The sequence below is a fragment of the Aptenodytes forsteri genome, unplaced genomic scaffold, assembly GCF_000699145.1.
Source record: "Aptenodytes forsteri isolate BGI_AS27 unplaced genomic scaffold, ASM69914v1 Scaffold137, whole genome shotgun sequence".
NCBI classification, from domain to species: domain Eukaryota; kingdom Metazoa; phylum Chordata; class Aves; order Sphenisciformes; family Spheniscidae; genus Aptenodytes; species Aptenodytes forsteri.
The window spans coordinates 1,826,542-1,844,770 of NW_008796221.1; positions in this window are offsets into that span (position 1 = coordinate 1,826,542).

The window sequence follows — 18,229 nt, forward strand, 5'->3', positions numbered from 1 at the left end:
TGCTGAGGAGGGAGAGGGACAGAGCAGTTGGGTGGGCATCTGACTGGCAGCCATGGTCAACCCACCACATGCAGTTATGCAACAAGGCAGTATTTGCAGGGATGTCTTATGGCATGAACGGGAAGATAATATGTAGAATCAGAAATTTCTCTGAACACCTCTGTCTTGCAATTCAAGTATTATTTCCCTGGAACTCCTGCCTTAATCCCTATGAAGTAAATGAGCAATAGGAATTAATCATTTTTATTCTCATTAGTCACATTGCTCTTATTTCAAATTTTCAGTAAGAGAGTTAAGTACATTTAGTAGATTCTAACTGGTGTTTAAGTTGCGGTAAATGAATTCTGTTCAGAATGAAGCGACAGTCTCCCCAGACTTCTGTTACCCACTGACATGCACATGATGTACATCTTGCAAAGGCTTATGCATGTTCTTAATTAATGTGTCACTAGTCCCATTAATTAGAAGGGGGTCGGGCATTCATTCTGCAATTAGTCATGCCTTTCAAATCCTCTGCAATGAGAGGATTAACAATTTTTTTTATTCCATTTCCTACTGTTCAGAAATTATTCCTAATATGTACCTACCAAAATTGGCAACAAGAGGTTGTCTTCAAAAGATGCTTGCTCCTTTAAGACTCTTAAATGTCTGAAAGGGTGACTTGCTCTTGTTGGTAGCTATTTCACCTAAAGTGCCGTTTTGTGCCTTATTTCATAGGAATCCTCCAGCCATAAATAAAATGAATAGGTTTTTTTCTTTTTTTTTTTTTTTTGCATGTAGCAAAGACTTCAATAGTGTAGAACAGGAAAAAATAGAAGGGGAAAAATACTGAAAGAATAACAGAAGTGATGCAAATTAAGAAATCCATGGAGACCAAATTCTGGAAAGGACGAAAGAGAATAACTGCAAAACAAATTTTAAAAAGAAGAAATAAGAAAACAAAATACAGATTTTTTTTTTCCCCCAATTTATTTTGCTGGAGAGCATTGCCCAGGCGTATGTACTTTAACTGCACAGTAAAGCTAGCCCTAAAGGTTTGAGTAGATTGCTAGAAGTTTGACTATTTACAACTGGTAGACAGAATAAAAGCTTTATCATTGTTGTGAAGACGTATTTCTAAAAAAATGTCGGGTCATGCTCTGTATCTCAGCTCACAAACTTTACCAAAATAGCAGCATCGCTGGAAGAGGTGTTAAAGGAGAATTGTAAAAGCGGCTTACTGTAGCAGCATTTTGAAATGACTGTTCAATTTAATCTGCCAAATATTTATTCTTCATGTTAATATTTAGCAGCTGTGTTTTAGGAAAGGGGAGATTGGGCAGCAAGAAGAAATCCTAGGTTAGCACTTCAGCGCAGCTGAGGTTAAGGTGGTGGGATAGCAACTCACACCAGCTAAGGGTCTGCCCCATAGACCTTGTAACGTCAGGGAAAGTTCCCGCAGAAAATGATTGCATACAGAAATACCTATGCCGTTCCTGGTAGATGTTTGTGTAACCTGTTCTTCTGAGCTTTCAGTGATGTATATTCTACAAAGCAGTTTAGCCATCAGAACAGACTGCTTAAAGATTTTTATAGTTAGAAAACTTTGGTTACTCAGTTAACTGAATCTCCCTTGCTGTATTTAACCATGCTTGCTCTGTTCTCAGCGGGCACAGAGAGCAGCTCATTGCCTTCAGGGAAATTCCCTACCTATGCTATTGTGTTCCCTCTCAGTCTTCTGTTCTTTGCCTTAACGGTATTAATATTCAGACGGAGAAGGAAAAAAACCGCTATGTTCGAGCACATAATGATATCAAGAAAAACTGCTTGAAGCTGATTTCTGTTTACCACCAAAGAAGGGACTCTATAGAAAGAGAGCTGGTATCGACAGGGTTGCTCCAAAAAAAGGGAATGAGTATCTGCATAAAATCTTCAATCAAATCAGATACTGTTAGTTCTTAGATATCATGTTTTCACAGAATGCTGTCTGAAGCTCTGATGGATGCATTTAGAGTAGGTATCTCCCCCCAGCAATACCTATCAGATAAATAACTACCCTGAGGGTTACACTGCTGGTAGATGCTGCCCTGCCCCTAGCCTAAGAAGAATCAACCCAATAAAATAAGTAGCTCTCACGTGGTTGGAGCCTCCCATTTCCATTTTGCCTTATAATGCTGGAATTTTCTAGGGAAAACAGGCAAAACATGAACACCCAGGTGTTGCTGTGGTTGCAATTTCCTAGTAAAGGCTTTCAGAAAATCCTCAACGCATTGGTAGCAGGATCAGGAAAGAGTAAACACAGACGTATTCTCTCACCAGAACAGCAGATTGTGTTGTTTGTTCTTCTCTGTGCATAGGCAAAGCTTTGAGCTAACAGAAGAATTTGTATTTTTTCCTGCATAAAAGAGTTTACCGACTCGGTGGAGGAAGGTGAGGTGGGGAGGAAGCACAGGCCAGCTGCCGTCTGTGCTTAGAGGAGTCCATCCTGAGGCTGTTATGGTGGGAACAGCAGGCAGTAATGCTTCCTCTGGATGGACTAGTGCTGAAGAGGGATGAGGTGAGCAGGAATATCAAAAGATCTGTAGCTGTGCAGACTCAGCAGTCCAAACTCACCCTCCCAGTCAACAAAATGTTGCACTGCACCTGTGTAAATTGCTCGGCTTTTGGGACTGAAGGCCATTGCTGTCTGCCCTGCCTTCATTTGTTGGAGGAAATTTCACTGGTCTGGGATAAATCTGCCCTGTAACGCTGATGTGAAGAAGCACAGTGGGAATTTATTAGCAAAGTAGACTGTGTTCAGTTCTTTCACTGGAGCTAAAAGAGGAAAAAGGAGGTGATGAAAGGGTTGTTGATTCACCCTGTCCCTTACTGAAGGAACCTGACACAATGCATCTTACATTACATGTGCAAGGAGAGTGGGAGGCTACTGCTGCTTGTATTGATTTCTAGCAGGGTTTCTGATTTCTACCTTCCAACAAAGGCTACTGAGATACCAGAACTCCTTTCTCCACTTGGCATGGGTGGGGGCTAAGGAAATGAATGCTATATCCATTCAAAAGCACAAATAGCTGTATTTGAATTCCCTTCAGTCCCAGAACACAGCATACATCCCTCAGCGGTGGCAGCCAGAGCTTCCTGTGGAGTTGAAAATGCCTCCCTATACTCTTAGTGCAAGGCAGTGGTGAAAGGAACTACAGTTACTCTGGTTTTAATGTTTTTCCTAAAGCCACTTGGGTGGGAATGCGTCTCTGCTGTCTTCATAAAGACTGGGAAACACATCAGGTCACAATGACCCCTGCAGGGCCCTTTCTACTGACATCGACTGATGTCTTAGTACTAACAGGCTGTGGACCATGTGAAGGTGCAATCAGAAGACATCCATCAGGAAACGAGGTTGCCATTATCTTTGAGCTAAGGCTACAGACATTTTAACAGAAGAGGAGGTGTTGATGATGACCGTGCAGTTGCTGTCTCTCATACATGTTGAAACATGTGCTGGGAAACCCTGGTATGTACCAGGAGAAAGATGTGGGTATCCTCCATGGCTGTGCAGCCAATACTGATGAGCAGGAGTGGCCTGTAGTCATCAGGAGCACTGATGTGGAGTATGCCTCGCAAAGGACCTTAGGTTAGGATGTGCGTCTCATTGACGGCTCTGACACAAGTCACGCTCTGCCTCCAGAACGCAGAAGTGACACTGGGAGCAACAACCAAGAGGGAGCCGACAAAACAGGTTATACAAAATAGAGGAGATGACAGAGATCATGTTAATGATGTCTATAACGGACCTGCTGACTGTGAACTGCTGCGCGACAGAGTTCCAGGGGCTGAGCACAGCCAGCTCACTGAAGGCAATGCCCACTCACTTAGTTGAGGGTGAGGGCCTGGAAACAAGTACACTGGCACTCCAGATCTTATGGCAGCTCTTGGCCAAAGATCTAAAAATTAACCACTTGTAGGTGGTTATGTTGTGCCAGGAAGGTTGAAAGGTCCTGATGAAAGTCCCAGATCTCTAAGACGTAGCAAGCCTGATCTCATGAGTGGTGGCCTCCAGCAACTTAGCTATCTTCCCTTGTTTAAATAATGGCTAAGGCAGCATGGCTCCTGAGATGCACTGGGGCACCTAGTGTGGTAGCTCTCCTACCTAAAGCTCTCTCCAGCCTCCTGTTTGCTCTTTTGCCCTTCCCTCCTCGCATGAGTACCAGCGTGTTACAACCTACTAATGAGCAGGAAGAATATCGACACAGAGGTTACTGCATCGGGACTTTTTATACAGGGCAGTGGGGTCTATGTGGTACAGAAGAGTTCAGATAGAGGAGCAGAATCTTGTCCTTTGGGTTTGTGTCACATGCCAGGTGGCATGGATGTGTCATGGAGGGGCCCACTGCCGTGAAGCAGCCATCAGGAGTGACTGAAGAGCAGCCCTACTGCTGCTGCCCCAGTGTTACAGCACATTTGTGACTGAGTATTTGGGAGCAATTTGACATGATGAAATAATTGTGACAAAGCTGTATTTTCAAGGCTTCTTCATGCAGGTCCGCTGGAGGAGATGCTCAACTCTAAATAAAAACCTCAGGCACATTCTTGGATGTAGTCTGAGACCTGTAAATAACATTGGATATTTTGTTGTAACCTCATTTTCCTCTGTTCAGGCACCTGTCAAGGTCTTGTTTTTCAGTCTTGGCTGACACTGCCGACGCAGTGGTGTCAGCAGGGAGAAGGCTCCCTAGCGCTGAGCGACGCTAAACATCTGTAAATGACAGTGTTTCAAATGTTGCTAACGGGCCTATGGCGGTAGAGCAGTGTCCAGAGAAAAAAGGCTCAGTGCATGTTGAGTCTAAAGGATAACCCTTGAAAATGACACAGCTAGAGAAAATTGCACGCGCACAAGATTTGCCTTTGGGTAGAAGCAGATTATTTTGCATACAAATACAACAGGATGGAGACAGCACAGATAACTCTGCCTATTGCTCTCTGATGTGCACGTTGATTGAATCTCTCAACCTGCCATCTACAGTTACCATACTGGAAATATTGCCACTAACTTTCAAAAAGGAAAGAAATATAGCTTTGTTTTGGTTTTGGAGTCTTTGTATCACAAATCAGTGCCTATAATCCAGGAAAAGAGAAGACCGTTTTTCAGTAAAACATCAAACAATGCCTTTACATGCAGTTATATACATGTCACTTGTTTTCTCCACATCCTCAGCTGCAGTGGAGAGTTCTAAAGTTTAAATCATTTTATGATAATAAACTCTCTGGTACACTGTTTAATAATTCTGCATGTTAATGTAAATGCTTTTTTATCTACCTTACTGCAGTAACTGCTATTCAGTGTTTTAAGTCTGATTTGGTCCTGCAGCTCCCTCTACTGAAAATTATTTCTCTTGAAAATAACTCTACATTTCAGAATACAGCATCCATTTTTAAGGTAGTCTGGCAAATCCATTTCCTCTGGTTCCCTATTGATGAGATCTGCAGTAACATGCTTCAGTTCACATTACGTGTTACTTCAGACTGGTAATTTCTACTTTTAATTTTCTTTACAGGATTCACTGTGATCAACAGTGATAGATGCTGCACAGTTGTTTTTTGTCCCAAACAACTGAACGATTTGAACAATGTCTTCATTAAAAAAGGGTGGAAACACAGGTTAAATAGGGGAAAAATACAATTGTAAATTTTAGCATCTGGGACCCTTAGATTCTCATTCAGGTACCAACTTTCTCAACTCAGGAGAATTTGCCTGCGTAGCAAGTGTGTTGGGCACACTAGTAAAGGTGGCTTAAATATTTGTTTCCACCAGGTCTCAGGTAGTTCTAGTTCTCAGTGAACTAGAGAGTTCACTGTGCTCTGCCCTAAGCCAGAGTGGAAGAATGTCATAAACAAAGAAGATAAGCTTCCTTATCTGCTAAGCTGATAGCTTGCAAGGACAGACCATATCATGTATCATTTTCAGTTAGTGCCACATGGCGTATGGGAGGCTGGGGCAAACCTGACTAGATCGGGTGTTGCTTTTCCTCTCCCTGCCAGTTCCTGGCTCTCGGGCTCAGCCCCATTTGCTCCTTTTATGGCTGTAGTAGCATTTCTGAGTGCTCCTCTTCCCCTCCAGCGTTTCCCCTTGCTTAGCCAGCGTACCCTGGCATATGCCCTCAGCACTGCCAGTTTTTCTCTTCCTCCCTTCCTCATTGCTACCCTGACCTCTTACTACTCCCATTGCTTTCTTTTACTGGTTCCTTCTGGAGTTCAAGTATGGTACCTGTAGTACTGGCCTGATGACACGTCTCTCTGTTCCTCTGATCTCCTTTGCTCCACCTTTGATACTCCCTTGGTCTGGCTGCCTACTGCTCCAGCACATGGGCTATCAAGCTCTTCTCTGTTATTTCTCTTCTGGAACTTTTCTGCTTGATTTTGAGATGTAGACTTACATCTGAAACAAGGGATTTACTTATATATCTCTGAGAAGAGATGTTTGGCATGTGGACATGTCCTTGGGCACCCAAGTATTTTACGTTACGGTATATCCAAGCCGTACTGATCAGCTTTGGGTTTGTGGCTTTGTGAGTGTTTTTCTGCCTGAGTATTTGAAAATTCTCAAAAACTCCTTTTATCAAGGGGAAATATTAATGTATAATAAATGAATGACAATAGCAATAGGAAAATATTATTCGTTACGTGGAATTCAATTACAATTAAGTGCATATTCTCCAAGGGAGCATTTAAATGCCGAGTATCACTGACATGAGGCTACATAATGTCACCGTCGGGGTAAGGCACTGCCATATTCATACTCCTTTTCTGTCTAAAAGACTGGGTTAAAAAAAGCATGTCTCTCTGAACAGTGAGCTTTTCTTACTTATTTCTACATTAAAAGGAATCTCCAAGGAAACAGAAGTACTGTGTGGCGCTGCTAAGATGTTTGTTCCCTCTCTTAACCTTCCAACAGCCATCTTTATTGAAAGCCTTTAAAAAAATAATGATTTCTTTAGCATGTACAAGTATGGACAATATAAATGTCAATGTTTATGCTCTACATATTTTCTCCTGTATAGCAAAGCAATGATATATGTGTAAAAGCAATTTTGCAGAAAACAGGATAGAGTGATTTCAGTGCAAATGTTCCTAGCATTTATTGCTATGAGCTGGCTTGTTTACAATGGGATCCATAATCCACACAACACTTGATTGAAGTGCATCCTAATGTTTGTAACTGGATTTCATCAGAAACCATAAGCTGTAAAAACGAAAATGGCTGTTCCTACAGCCAAAAGGGCTGTGTAGTCTGTGCTGCATGTGGATGTCTTTTAAATTCAGGAGTATTAAGATCCCTGGGGGCTGTAGTGGAAAATGTTGAGAGAGAACAGAATGCTATCAAAAAGGTAGCTGGAGAAGTACCAATCCCTCTGCCCTGGGGGGAGCAGTAGGGGAATGATACAGAGCAGAGAAAAGCACAAATCGAAGCCAGACCTCTGCGTGTTTGTGTATCCCAGGTCATACTGAAGGCTCGGCCAGTGGCATGTTGATTGCAAAATCCAAACTGACTGCCCTTTGGAGCCTTTGGCATGTCACCATTCCTCTTCAACAGCCTTACAGAAAGGTTTTGAAATTCAGCCGCCCCTCAACAGAGCCTTTGGAGGTAAGTACCATGCTGAACACCAAAGGGTTTCCTCCTCTTCTGAAGGGCAAAGGGACAAGACATGGGTGGCAGGTCAGCTACATCCTCGCCTAATGGAAATCAGCTCCTTTGATTTTTAATAGAGCCACATCAGTTTACCATAGGTGAAGATTTGCTGCTCTGCTTAGCTGATACACATGCTTAGTCCAAGCACATATCAGGAAGTATTTCACCAAAATGATGAACAGGCTTTGCATCCATGCTGTGACCTCTGGAATTGTGTCCTGTCAGCTCTAGCAAAGTAACTTTTTATTCTACTTCAATATACTCTGAACCCGAGGAACTAGACTAATAGGAGTGTTAGGTTCATTTCCAGATGAATCTCGAGTAAGGCAAATTTGCATTTTCTATTGAATACACAAGCTCATCTAAACAGAGGAGAGAAGACGGTCTATTGACATTATGTAAAGGCGGCACATCAGTTTAAAGGGTTCTGTTTGCCTAGAAGAGTGTGAAGGAGACTATTTAATTACCTGTCTAGGGTTGACAAAGATAAACACCCTGTTATTATTCTATGTATTTGCTTGTAACTCAATTAAGGATGTGTACTTAATTGTATCACCAATATGAAGAAATAAGTGTTAAGGTGTTTGAAAGCTAGAGGAAATGAGATGTCCCCCAAGAAACATGAAAGGTCAGGGAGTAAAGCAAGCAAGGAAGCATAAAATTATGGCATTGGTATTCAACTAAGATCAGAAGTGAAGGGCTGTGTTATCTGAATTCCCAATTGTAAGGTTGAATTGAGGAGTTAACAGAAAAAGTGCAGACTTACAAAGCAGAGTGACACAGCACAGCAGCATGAACTAAATCAAACACGTCTAGCTATTCTGTCAGTAGTGAAGGAGAGCTTATGTTCTCGAGTTATTTCAGTTACTTTGAATCATCCCTGACATATCTACAATATTTGCTGTCTTCTGTGTACAGCACTCTTGAATGATGACATTTAATGCATGGCACTAAGTGATCAGCCTATTTCATTTTTCTGCTTCCCCGTATTAATTTTGCCTTTAAACATGCAGAAACAACAAAGGAGAGGAGTTGTTATTTTTTTTTTAAATTTAAGATTAATGCACAGGGCTGTCTGATCATCTCTCTACCTGTCCCTTTTAATGTGCTAAGTCTTTAGCACAGATTATGACTGCATATATCATATAAGCCAAATTGGTTAGCCCCATCTTCATCCAATGCACATTAGCCTCAACTTTTTGCATAGCAAACACAGAGGAATAGGACGTATTTCCCTGTGAGAGGTGCACTTTCCATAATCCTGCCCTTAGGACACCGGCTGTTCCTGCCAGCATCAGCACAGTGAGGTGACCCCAGCCCACCAGCACCAAGGCGGTGAGAGGAGGAGGGATACAATACAATACAATACAATACAAAAAGGCAAAGCACAGCAGGTGTTGCCCCTGTCATACGGCCCTGCAGCAGGACAGCCAGTGCCAGCCGATGTCCCATAATTGCACCCAGAGCTGTAGTTTTAGGAGCAGGCTCAGAAGAGTAAGTCATTAGGTGACTTCTTACTGTTTCTGACTATTTTCCCTCTTTCTGTGGAGTCAAGTGTTCTCATCGATGCAAGTCTGAGGGGGCAGAAAGCAGGGATACTGGGATACTTCTGGGATACTGTAACAGCAGAGAACTGGGGGAAAGGATTTTCCTGCTTCTCCCCTGCCATTACAATGTCTCCATCTAATCCTCCTTTTGACACACCTGACAAAATAAACATGATCTTTGCAACCCCAGGAGCCTTCCCCAGCTGCAATTTATCATTGAAATAGTTTGATTAAACTTAATTTTGCTCTTTATAATTTTTTTCTTAAATTACCTCACCACTTTCAGAGGAAACTGGGTTTTTTTAATCCATCTGACAGCTGATTGTTTTGAGGTTTTTTTACAGCATCTGACACAGCTGACACCACTGTTCTCATCATAAATATCTGCCACAATAGTTTAAAGCTGTGATTAAAGCTGCTCCGCATTCTGCTGGCAAGGCAGCTGGACCTGCACAAATTACAATAATAACCACAGAAGCTCCTTCCTGAGAAGAGTGCTGTTTCTGTAGCCGTGTCAGACAAGTGCTGCCTTTAAGAATGATTGCTCAGCTCTAAATGACATTTTTGGCTTTCTTTTAGAAAAGTAAGTTATTTATTTTCCTGTGATTTTAACTAAAGAACACTATCATCCCTAGAGAACAATTTTGTTTTTCAGCATTGGAGCAATTACTTTCAGCTGTATCAAGTGCCTGATGTTTAAAAGTCTGTGTGGTTTCATGAGTTTGAAAAACACCTTCTCTTAAGGACTCCTAAGCTAGTTTGCCTGTGGATCTCACCAGTCCCACAATGTCAGAAGTAGATAGCTGCGTATCGCCTGGCCAACACTCTCTTACCATTCGTTATTTGTGAGAAAATACATATGTAACCAGGAGACGGTTATACTGAAAGTTGAAGCAGGAGATTAATTTATATGGTTATGATGCCATCATTAAGACAGCAGAACTTTGTCTGGAAAGCTTTATCTGGAACTTTGTCTGGAAAAGCTGTTCTTGTACGGGACAATAATCACAGTCATAGAACTGCCCGAGTGGGAAGAGACCAAAAGATCAAATTGATTTGGAATCGAAAGATCATCTGATCCAACATTTTGTGGGAAAGGGAGCCTACATGGTATTATCTAGCATCCTGTCCAATCGCATCTTGAAAACCTCCAACAATGGGGACTCTACCACATCCCTGGGGAAGTTGTTCCAGTGAATGATTGTTCTCACTGTAAAAAATTTCTTTCTTATGTTGGGATGAAACCTCTCCTGGTGCAACTTGTACCTGTTGCCCCTTGTCTTCTCCATGTGGCTCCTTGTGAAGAGAGAGGAGAGCCTCCATCCTCTTTGTAGCCACCCTGTAAGTACTGGAATACTGTGATGGGGTCCACCCTGAGCCTTCTCTAAGAAGAGAAAACCTAACTCCTTCAGTCACTCCTCATAGGGCAGGTTCTCCAGCCCTTTGATCATCTTCATGGCCCTCCTTGGGATCCTGTCCAGTCTGTCCATGTCTTTCTTGACATGGGGACGAGAAGTGGATGCGGTACTCCAGGTGTGGCCTGACAAGTGCTGGGGGAAGTCACAGAGCCCGCGGGAGGGCAGCAGATGGAGAAATTACAAATTCAGCAGGAACTGAAGAGCTTCTGCCTTGCACAGGGGCAAGATACCACTGACTGACAGCAGCTTGTCTCTCTGAGAGGCAACATCTCCCATCTCCCACCTCTGCCAAATTTCTACCAGCCAGCTTCCTCTGCACTTGGGTAGGCTGCTAGGGGACCACCATGCTGGCAGGACTCTGGCATCTCTGGGAGAGCTTCTGCACCTTCTAAGCAGAGAGTGATGGCACCAGCTCCCCTCCCAGTAGTTGGCACAGAGCACGACCTTTAATGCTGCACTGCCCAGAGCAAGGAGGTAAGCAATGAGACCTTCGGTGGCCATGTTGTGTGTGGCCATGGCCACTGTATAGGTAGCATGAATATTCCTGAATAGGGCTTGTCCCTGATGCTGGAGCAAGGAGAGCAGGACCACAGAGCTGAAGGCAAGATGCCCTGTCAATGTCAGAGTGTACACCTGCACTGATAGTTGATTACTGACATGAATCAGGATCATATTGATGAACAATCCACTGAGGGAAAGTCTTAAAAGTGCAAGGCATAAAAACAAAACATGTATATATCCAGATCAATCTATAATTCATACTTACCAGAGGCATTTTGACACTCAATTCTTGCCACACTGAATAATTAATATATTCTTTGTGCTAGATGTAAAAAATGTACATGAAACATATCATCCACAAAATGGTATTAAATGCATAAGAACATGCTATTGCCATCTTCTCATGACAACATCTAAAAAAAACCCCAACCCTCAAAACCAGAATGGTAAACAATGACAAAACAAAAAATAACGATACTTGTAATCTGGGCCATTCTTAGGTTCCTACAGGTTTTCAGACAAAACACAGTTACCAGCTAGAGTCAACATTCATGGCTTGCATTCTGTTGCAAATCAATTTGTTGCCATGTCTTCCCATCTTTTAGCTGTATCACACTCCAGTGTAAGCCCCCCAGTGCTACAGAGCCTGGTCACTCAGGCCCAGATGGCTCACCCAGGTGGAGTCCACAGCACTGGAGCTCTTGCCATAGCAGCTGCTGAGTCCAGTGCTCAGCTAAAATCTCAGTCATCATTGTCCTGGTCTGTTTAGATCACTTGGATTAGAAAGTATTGGAGAAAAAAAGAATAAATATTTTGAGCAAATAAAATCAATTAGATAGGTGTAAATAAGCTGGTTGCATGTGCTGACAGGGATTCATTACGTTGGGGAGAACACTAAGGCTGTAGGACAGGGCGATGGTCTCTGGTCTATGTGGGGCTGGCCAGGGAAGGGTGGTGACCTGGGCTGGGGAGCAGAAGGAGCGGGTTGTACCTGGGGACACACACAGCAGGAGACAGAAGACAGGTCCTGAATGCAAGCTGCCATACTTGGCCTGGCGCATTGACCTCTAGTTACCGCTCAGAGGATATAAAGGAGCAGGCTTGGGCCTGGCAGGAGACTGTCTGGTTGCTAAATCCTCTGACTTTCATCGGCAGCCCAGCTTTCAGGTCTCATGGACAAGGCCTGCATCAAAAACTTCGGGCCAAGCAGGGCATGTGCATTATGCAGTGTCTTTGTAATGGCCTTTAGACAGGCTGTCAGCAGAATTACTGTCACCACCTCTCCTGAGATGTCTGTGAAACCTACCATAAGTATTCTGGCCGCTGGCTCTTTTCTGTGCATGCCCAGGCTGATGACTAGTATCAGTTAGCATGTGGTCTCTGAACGTGCTCTGCAAGTACATCAAGCAATTAGTTTGTTAGCATACCTTCTAATATGAGGCCAAAATTAGACCATGAATTCCTTTTCATCCCATTAACCTGAAGCTGAGGGATGGAAAGGACTGGTGAGCCAGCCCCATGGTGCTGTTTCTACCTCTGGACACCATGACAGCAATGGCCAATTGCTGTGAGCAGCGGTACTGCACACGCGCGCTTACACCAAATTCCTGCTGATGGCTCCTGTCCTGCGGCAGTCAGTCCCAGCCCACTGTCACTGAGTCAGTCTGAGTGACAGCCATGACTTCTTTTTCTTCTCCTCCATTAGCTCCTTCCACATCTACCCTCTCCATCCTTGGCTCCTCACCTCCTCCAAGCTCTTTGACATCGTGCAAGAAAAGCTTTTCTGTGGGCAGTACCTGTGAGGAGTGGGGAGCTGACTATGGGAAACTTTTTACTTACTCCATAACTCCTCCTTACTTACTCCTGACTTACTCCAGGAAAGTTAAAGCCCACAGTCTGGGCATGTTCCCATCTCTTTCCAGTGGTATCCTGAAAACATGGAAATTACAACATGGACAAAGCACAGGGTCCCAGTGACCCAAGGTGGAACGTGTGCAGTGGTGACTGCTCGCCTCTCCAGAGACTGGTACTGGAGTAGCACTTGTGGCTGGGGAAGGTAGCTTGCCAGGCAGCGCCGGCCTTCATCGGGATTTCCAACAGATGGATGACTGTGGCTCAGCTTTCAGGTCTGTGACTAGCCCCTTTTCCATCCATGCTGTGCACCTTTACTGCCTGCTGGGCACTTGTGGTACAAGGGAGTGGGTCTGTGCATCGAGCTGGGGAAAAGTAGGGGATGAGAGTGCTGGGTGATGGACTGCATGTCTTGGAATCGCCTCTCAGGCATGAGGATGCTAGCTAGCAAATGAGCCTAAATGGGGCTGAGCTGCTTGAAATGAGTGCCTAGACATCTGGGGTGTTATTAGCAATCCAGGGAAATTAGATCTGCCGTCTGGGGCAATTGCATTGTAACTAAATGTGGGTTCATACCCAGAGGGAGGAGTTTACTCTACTTTGGGAGCCTAAAGTAGGGCAGATTAAACTCAGTCACTGGGTCTATATACAATTAATAATACTCTCAATACATTTAGGCCATTTTTCTCTTTGTCTTTTATTCCAGAACAAACACTCTTTATTGTTGTATTAATTTTCTTATATTACTTAAAAAGTAATTCATGTACAGAGTAGATTGCTTGTGATATTTTGTCACTGCCAATATGGCTTGATGAAATGGTTATGAAAGCTTGTCCGTAGCTCAAAGAGGAGCGTGAGGCCGGACGATGCGGCTCAGAGGTGCTGCCTGCCCCAGATGTGCCGTAGGAAGGTACTGGCATCGGCCTGACATGTACCTAGCCTGGGACCAAAGTCTGCCCTTAGGAGGAACACAGCAGAATTATATTCTCTCAAAAATATTACAAATATCACAGGCTTTTATTAATTCTGTGAGTTCTTATATATTGGGCAAATCATTCTATTTCTAATACAGTCTGTGATGTCTTGAGGGGACTGGGCCATTTAAAGGCAAAAGGGTCAGGATTTTATTCCTTGTTTTAGGATATATTATGTCATTTCAGCTCATCAATTTTCACTACTTTGTTCCTGGTCTTAAAAAACATCTCATGTGGGTGTTTTGACCTCACAAACCAGATGTCAGTATTACTCCCTGCAGCTTCGTGGGGCGGTGGAGGGCTGCTGTTTTCTGTGATTATTATGGGAGTTTATTACTTGAGTACAGTTCATGTCTGGCTAATGCACTTTTTCTCCACAGCCATTGCTTTCAAAGTATCCCTTTAATTTGTTCCCTTTCCTCAAACCCTGTGCTCAAAGGTTTCTGTTTATGCTTTCTGTCTCCCACAGGCCAGTTCTCAAAATGAAGACAAGCACCTCAAAGGACATAGGCTGTATTGGGCATACAGGTGTCCAGCTGTGTTGTGTAAGAACCATCATTTAAATTAGTCAAGAAAATAGGAAAATACATCATTATTCCTTTTTAGTTTTTTTTTTTTTTCTAAACACTTTCAAGTGACAGGTCATGGAACAAAGCAGTAATTATAAAATGACACACTATTATAATAAAGCAACAAATATTTGTAATTAATTAAAAGTAACAAAGGAAGGATTAGAATATAAGAGTCATCTAAAACAACAGCTGAGATGCTGATTGCAGCAGCTGGACGTGGTGCACTGCTCCTCTCCCGGTGTGAGATCTTCAGAGGGTGCCGGGGTGTGGATTGTGAGTGCCCCTCTGTGCTGCACTCTGGGAGGGGGGGAATTAAATGTGTTGCCAGACACAATTAAAAACAACAAATGTTTATCCTTCTTAATTAGACTGTAGAACACTTACTGCCAACCTCCCCCAATACTTGCTGTTGAAAACAAATTATTCTGAGAACATCTTTAACGAAACGTTTTTTGCAACTTGCTGAAATCCTTACCTCTTCTTTAGTAAGGCTGATGGCTTGAGACTGACCAATAGACCCCAGCAATGGAAGAAGGCTTACACAGAGTATAAAAACTAGACAACTAACAAAAGTATTTCAAAGAGAGCAATGGCCTTGAGCTGGCTTCAACCCACATATTGCTTCTCAGCAACTGGGAGCATCCCCCATCGTGACAGTGAACATATTATAGATACTGGTAATGGGAATCACATTGGTATTGTGATTGAACTGTGTATGGCAATTGCTATATTTTGCTAAATGCAATTTACATTTGGATTGTGTTTTCAGTATATTTTGTATCACTCTGCTAAATCAGAAATCCCATGTAACATCTTCAAATAAATAACTTTGGCATTACACCCTCCACCCGTGGCATATCCAAAAGAAGCTGGTCAGAGAGTATTGGACTCCAACATGGCTGTTCCATAATAAGACTATTTTGTAATTATGTTGTCCATAAGTTTACGTGGCTCTGACTTTCATCAGATACTTTCTCATCAGAGAAACTTACTAAATTAACTAAATGCTAGCAGCAATGACAACTGGCAACTCTAATTACACTTGACAGAGTACAAGACAGTGTTTTTTCTTCCTACCAGATGCTTCCACTGCTGCGGGCTCCCTCATCTACTAATTCCTGCCCCCGGTAGAACTTATTAAGACATGCACCTGTCATTTGGGACATCACAAATATCTGGCAAGACATGTAAAGTGTAGCAACGTGCAGCAGAAGTGCCAGTGTAAACAGCCTCTCTCTGTCACAGGAGACTACCTTCAGAAGTGAGGAGTTACACGGGGTAGACACTTGTCACTAAGGTGACATGACGGTTCTGCAGCGGAGGCAGTCAGGGGGGCCGCGTCCAAAAAGGTATCAGGGTGCATCCCTGTCCAAGCGCTTTAGGGCTGATGTGCTCCTCTCATCTTCACACAGTCATTTCTGCGCCTTAACCGCCCAAGTGGTCTCGCAGACTCATGCTTGATTAAGTAGCTGAGACAGACAGGATGATCTGACGACTGCTGTGGTAGACTGGCTCGATGTTCCTATTCCAGATAAATCACAACATAACAATCTGTCAGCATGCACAGATATATTTTCCCATTTTTCTTTGGTGTATGAATTTTTGTTTAATATCACATTAGTTTGCCTTCAGTGTATAGAAGGAACTGACCTAATTTTGCTGCCAGGCACAAAGAAGGCAGAGCAATAAAGGTGTTCAGTGGGGGAAAGGAAACACACTATATTTCAAAGATCCTGGAACAATATTCCTGATGTGGAGCAAGATAATAAGAACAGGAAATGGCCATACACTGATAAGGAGGTTGGTAGTGAGACACTGGCAAGTTAAAATGTCACATTATTGGGAAGACCCCAAGCAATACCTCACCAGCTGATTGATTCATCTGTGGTTCTGACTAACATACACCATTGTGAAATATTTTCTGCTTGTCCCAACTGCTATCTACTGCTAGTGCTTACTAATGAATTCTGGAAAGCATTGAGACATACAGATCTTTACAGCAAGTTTCCCCAGTTTTGTGTGAGTTTGTGTGAGTACAAATCCATCGTGATCTAACTGGGCAAGAGGCACACATGTTGGTGCTGACGGAGGGGCAATATCCTCTTACCTTAATTCCTTCTTCCTAATAAACCTGCCCCAAACCATACTCACAACGCAAAAATTGAAACTGAATTTTAGAGCATTATGGGCTGTTATTTGTTCCACTTTATATGGAATGAGAATTTGGGAAGTCTAGAAGAGCAGCTCAGCAATTTTGTGCTGTCTGTGGAAGCAATATCAGTGCATCTTCTCTTATTTATGTGCTGCAGGCAAAAATCAGGAGGTTCCTTCTCAGTTTTGTTCCTGTGGTTGAGAGAACTAAGTCAGTCCATGAGCTTGTTACAGAGAAACAAACAACCAATGAGAAAGCAAAATTAAAACAACCTACTTAGAAAGTTTTGGAGAGAATTTGATAGTCTAGAAGGTATTTTTTTCATATCTTCCCATCCCAAAAGCCAAGAGCTTTCATGATTACTAGTCCAGACATTTTGAGCCCAAAAGTAGCCGTAACATTTCAAAAATAGGTTTTATATGCTTAAAAATAATTCATACCTTAATGGTCAGATATCTCAAAGCCTTCTAGGCCTGGAAGACAGGGAATTTTTCCTTTCCATTGGCATAAAGGTTTCCATTTCTAGTCATACACAATATCGTATATATGGGGCATTAAAGTGCTGACATTTCTAGGCAAAGAAAATTTGTCACTGTTGTAGCACTGATTTTTACCTTTCCAATAGCTCACACAGGTGTCATTTTAGGAGAAACTCCATGTCTAAAATGAAAAAGAGGAAATATTAGCTATAGGGAGCTGTTCCTATTTGGGGACTGTTGAAATAAATCCTAGGTGATAGGGTTTGAGAAGCAGATAAAGTGGTCAAAGGTGTATGATAAATTCAAATATAACGTATCACTGTAATTTAACACCCCATCTCAAAATGCGCTGCTATGTATCATCAGTCAGAGGTCTGTGTGTGAGCTCTGTTGATTGAGTCTTGAAGGACTAGGAGAGGCAGCAAATACAAAACTTGACAGAGGACAATTATGGGCAGATTGATCTAAAGCAGCTGAGCAGGAGGTCCTCCTTCCCCACGTCCGACGCCCCCAGGGCTCACGCTCTCTGTGATGCTGAACTCGCAGGGTGCAGAACCGGGGCCGTGCCGGTGCTCTGTCTGTCCCCTCAGCACACCAGTCCCTGGGCACTCAGCAAAAAAATCAGGCTGGATTTCTACAAACACCCACTGTCTTCCTCCAGCCACTTTGCTAATTTTTCCTAACAGCCTCGGCAGTCCAGCAGGGCTTGAGTAACTATTAATTAGTCATTACAGCAGTGCCAAAAGGGTTTCACTGGGTCAGGACTTCATGAGGCTAGACGACACAGTCCCTGCTCCAAATCACACCCAGGAGAGCTCAGCTGCTGTATTGATTATTTGTTTACCCTGCTAGTATGTGCTTCCACTGTGGAGCTGAGGAAGATAACACATACGGGCTTTCCCACCTGTTGGCCGATGCAGATTCCCAATGATGGTCAGGGTGAAATGGGAGAATTTTTTTTTTGTGATAGCTTTTATTTTGAATGCTAAATGCACATAGAATACATCTAGGTTTTTAACTTTGGGTAATTAGATTACTAAGTTGTTATGATATTAAATAAGTAAACATGTAGAAT